Below are 5,237 nucleotides of genomic sequence, written 5' to 3' on the forward strand. Positions count from 1 at the left end.
CTGGTCACACATAGGTGAATTCACAAATGACTCCAGGGGTTGGATTCAGCTGTTATTGCTGCTGTGAATCACATCTAGGACTAAGCCATGTTCATTCTGACAATAGGTGAAGTGGGAGGGTCAGAGGGTTATTTTCTGCTGGACTTGCCACACTTAACAATTTGCTTCCAGTGAGGCTGGTGTTCCTTGATCCTGGGACAGTGCATTCCCACTGAAATAATGACCAAAAGCTAATGTAGCACATCTACTTTATCCTGGATAGGAAATCATGTTCTTTCTCTTTCACTGCAGGTAGATCTTCAGTAAATAGTTGCTTCAGGTCTATTGAAGCTGCAGCACAGGGCTCGTTGTGTCGGCTCAATTAGTCTGTGTCAGTGTGTATGTTCGACATGAGCTACCGCTAACCTTGCTTCATTTCTCTCCTCCCTCCACCCACTGGCATATCCCTCTGTTCCAGAAGCTGCCAAACAGTGGCGCAGGGTGAGCTGTGCCACTGCATCCACTGGCCTCACTCGAATCTGAATGGTCCAGCCCAATTGCTGTGGTTCACCAAAGGCCACAACTGACATCATCAAGCCTGAAGAAGCAACAGCGAGGACGAGCCCTGTATGGTTGTGCCTCAAAATGGGGACAGTGTTCAATTGCTGAAATGATTGAATTCTGCTGAGTCCAGAAAGGTATAAAGTGTTGAGGAAGCAAGCTGGGTAAGTCAGAGGATTGTCACCTGGATCCAATATTGGTCCTGGTTCAAACAGCAAATTGTAGATCAGAACATTTGGGTCCAAGGTGGAAGTGATCACTGCCTGTCAGCCTCTCTTCCCTGGCCGTGTCTGTACATGGGTAACCTTGGAGATGGAGCTTTCTGGGGAACCATTTGCTGATTTTGGCTTCGATTAGTTTGATTTTGTTCTCATATTTGGGGAAACAGGAGGAAAGAATATTCCACCAAAAAAAATCTCAAATTGTCACTTGTTCATTTCTGTGCCTTGCAGCTTGTGATCCTCATACTGTCATTTCTTTTCATAGGTATTCGATGGAGATAATGTACAGACTTGAAATAAACAACAAATCAATATCTGAGAAAATGACTCTTCTGGGCTTGGAAAAATCATGGGCCTTTGACTGTAGAGGGAGAAATGCTCTGTCTGTGGAAAATGATTATTTGAAAATTTTGATAGTTCAGATTAACTGATCAGAGTGTGAGAATGTGGAACGATGGAGTGTCTAACTGCCAAACTGGAATGAACAGACAGTCCCACGGGAGTGGAGGGAAAAGAGTGTGACAGAAAATGTATCAAGCAAAGCTAAAAGAAAGGGAAGGAATGGGTTCACGATTTGAAGGTGTTGAACTCCATATTAAGTCCAGAAGAGATCGTTCCCTCTGGGGCCTGATCTGAACTATCAACATCCTTTCTCCCCCGGCACACCAACCCCTCAAACTCCAGCCCACCCACTCCTTCACACATCACTTTAGCTCTGTTGAAGAGTTATCTAGACTCGATACGTTAGTCTGCTTTCGCTCCACGGATGCTGACTGACCTGCTGTGATCTCCAGCACTTTGTATTTTCAGTACTGATTCCAGCATCTACAGTAACTTGCTCCAACCCTAAGTCTTTATGACTGATATCAGAAAACGTTTTGGCTAAGCAGGGTGTCTCGGTAAAATCAGTGACGGCCCACATATCCTGTGTGTCTGGATGGGGATCTTGATCCAACCACCCTCCGCCCCACTCTTTTCATCTACCTTCAAGAGACAGAGCTCCAGAGGCTTCATGGGGACTACAACTCCCACAATCCCTATCGATGCGGGTCATGTGGAAGGCTCCACGTGGGTGGGAAACTGGGATTCGCACGTGTTCAGGGTATTTTTTTTGGGACGGGAACATGTCTCGTTAAATGATTGGTTCGTGATCACACCACCCTCTTTTTCTATTGGCAGAAGGTTTCAATCGTCATGGGGTCATGGCAGCTGCTTCCCCACGTGGATCCGTGTTCCACTCCAATTGCGTCGTAATTCTGTAATGTGACTAACAGAAAGAGCTGGAGGACTGGAAGCAAGCTTGACCTCCAGAGGACTGGAAGCAAGCTTGACCTCCAGCTAATTAGAGCTCCCCTATTGTCTGAGCACAAATGCGGGACAGTCCAGCGAAACTGTTGCTGCTGCACTGTCTGAAAGAAGATTGAGCTGAACTTAAATTCTTCCTCTGTCCATCACCAGTGTGCAAGCAATTTTTCCCAATTTCTTTTTTTTAAATTCTGGTGTTAAATTATTTACTTGCAGCGACTGAAAGGAAAGGAAGTGAAGTCTGGGAGAGAGTCCAGGAAAAGAAATGGTGATCACTTAGATTTGGCTGTTCTGAATTTCTCACCGAATTTCTCATCTAATCGTGATGAATTTTATATCTCTTTTTACATTATGTTAAAAAGGCAAGATTTACCCAACAATCTCAAAACGACCATCACGTGAATAACTGGCACTTGAATATCCTTGGCTTGAAACCATAGATCCAGAATATTTGTCTGTTCTATCTGCTTCAAAATATTTGAAACATCAGTTTGTCTGGAAAAGTACTGAGGCATACACACCGAAGTGAGAGTTTTCTAGTGAACTGAATACCTTCATCCAATCTCCCAGCCTGAAGAAACATTGCACCGTTCACAGTAGGAAGAGACCATGCCAGTGTTTCTGGGTGGACAAGGATTCAACTGACTGTAAAACTTACAGAGACACAAAGCTGCACATGAAATGGAGAAACCATGGAAAGGTGAGGACCATGGGAAAGGATTTCATTCCCTGTCAACGCTGGAGTTTCATCGACACAGTCACAGCAGGGAAAGACCGTTCACCTGTTCTGAGTGTGGGAACGGATTCCCTGATTCATCTGCTCTGCGGAAACAGCAGCGTGCTGCCAGTGGAGAGAGGCCATTCACCTGCTCCGAGTGTGGGAAGCAGTTCAGAGGTTCATCTACACTACAGAAACACCACCAGGTTCATACTGGCAGTAGCTGTTTATCCGTTCTGAATGTTGGAAAGGATTCACTCAGTCATTGGATTCACTCAGTCATCGGATTCACTCAGTCATCCAGTCTGTGGAAGCATAAGAACGTTCACAAATGATCATAGGACTTGGATCTGCGGTTAATCTGCAATATTTGAGCTGCTAGACAGGCCTACAACTTCTACCATCCAAAAGAACAAGTGCAGCAGTTACATGGGACTGTTACCACCTGCATGCTCCCCTCCATATCACACACCATTCTCATTAACAGGATGTTAGAAAGGAAGGTTTGCAGACAGAAGTCTCAAAATGACCTTCACATGAAGATCTAATGGAGTCACTGAAATCACTGGGATTTGAATATCATGCTCCTCCATATTGGCTGTTCCTTCGTTGTCAATGAGTCAAAATCCTGGAACTCCTCCCTAACAGCATTGTGGGTGATCCTACACCACAAGGACTGCAAGTCCCAGAAGGCAACTCACCATCACTTTCTCAAGGAGGACAATGGGATGGGCAATGAATGCTGACATAGACTTTGATAGTATACATCACGAATTGATTTTAAAAATGAGGGAAAATCACATCCAGGATGGAGCTGCATGCATTTAGACAGTGGGTGAAGTAGGAGAGTCAGAAGGTTTCCATTTGCTGGACTAGCCGCTGTCACCACTTTGCTTTCAGTGAGGCTGATGCTCTTTGAGCCTGGGACTGCACATTGATACTGAAAATACCCCTAAAAGCTGCTGAAGTACATTTACTTTATCCTGAATAGTAAGTAATGTTTTCCTTACCATTCCAATTAGATCAGAAATAAATATGTTTGTCACTGTAGGCCAGTGCCAGGCCAATCGCCTCAGTTGGTCTATGTCAGTATTAATGCTTCACATGATTTTCCACCCTCCCCTCTGCATCTCCCCCATCAGCAGATCCTGCTAGACCTTTCTTCCTCATGTATGTATTCAGCTTCTCCTGAAATATATTCCTACTGTTCACCTCAACCACTCGCTGTGGGAATTAATTTTTGATACTCACTCCTCACTGGGTAAAGAGGTTTCTCATGAAATCCCTTTTGGATTATTGAAGCCCTTCGTCATTTTAAAGGCTTCCATCAGGTCACCCTTCAGGATTCTCTTTTCTAGAGAAAAGCTCCTCAGCCATTCCTGATGTTTATATGTTTTCACTTCTGATAATACCTTTGTGAATCCATGTAATAATGTTTTCCAGTGCCTTTATTTCCTTTCGCTAAATGGAGATGACAAATGTTGACGTGCTCACAGTGGAGTCAAACTTAGCTTTGAAATAAGTGAAACTTCATTTTCCTCCTTTTTCAGCTCTATTCCGATAGAAAGGGGCCTAAATATGGGTTAGGCCTTTGCAGAATGATGTTAAGTTCCATGAGCTATCTGAGACAGGAATTAGGGGTATTTCATCAGGGATTTGGGACTTCAGTTGGTTGGAGTAACTGGAGCAGCTCATCCTGTTCTCTTTAGATCATAAACTCACTGTTGCAGAACAGGGAGGGAGGCCATTCAGCCCTCTGAGGTCATGCTGGCTCTGTTTGGAACAAGTGTCGGTCCATGTTCTATCCCGATAACCCTGCAGGTTTATATCTGTCAAGGACCTTCCAATTAAAAAATAAGTAATGAATATACTGTTCAGGATGAGAAATGAACTGGAATAATTCATTTTAGATGTAGTTGAGGACAACCTTCCAATCTAGTATTCATCTATATTCTATGTGAAGTGTGGAAAATTGAGATGATTTAGAAAAATTGATATCTTTCCTTCGGAATGTTTGCATTGTTTGCCAATAAATTTTGTTTTGGGAAACCGCATTTGATAATCTGGTCATGACCTGACAGATCAGGATCACACAGGGAGATGTTGAAACAGCCATGCCTTTTGATAAATGCACCTGAAAGTTAATATGTACCGTGACATTGGGCTATCGGTAATGTGCAGATGCTACTTGTTATACACGAAAGAAATAACATGTAAATTCACGGTAAACCCGCACTGCAGAGAGGGTCCCAAACACATGCAGCTCCTTGAGAAACAGCCGGACATGAAATGGTTAATGTGGCCGGGGGTAATGAGAGAGCATTGTGACATCATCGAGACAGCATTGTGACATCATCAAGACAGTTACACGTTCTCCCGAGAGAAACTGACCTGAAACAATCCGGAGAGAATTCAACCCACAGGGAATGGTCAGAAAGTCAGTGAGGTTCATT

At 43.9% G+C, this 5,237-nt stretch overlaps 1 long non-coding RNA gene across 1 annotated transcript in view; it reads left to right on the forward strand.

The window, feature by feature from the left end:
- Window positions 1-446: 446 nt before the first annotated feature.
- LOC125483863 overlaps window positions 447-5,237 on the forward strand; it is a 21,478-nt gene continuing 16,687 nt past the window's right edge. Inside the window, exons 1-2 of the long non-coding RNA XR_007262774.1 lie at window positions 447-704; window positions 2,283-3,640. This is a non-coding gene — a long non-coding RNA (uncharacterized LOC125483863). The remainder of the gene's footprint in view (window positions 705-2,282; window positions 3,641-5,237) is intronic.

The sequence above is a fragment of the Rhincodon typus genome, chromosome 8, assembly GCF_021869965.1.
Source record: "Rhincodon typus isolate 14 chromosome 8, sRhiTyp1.1, whole genome shotgun sequence".
Lineage (NCBI taxonomy): Eukaryota > Metazoa > Chordata > Chondrichthyes > Orectolobiformes > Rhincodontidae > Rhincodon > Rhincodon typus.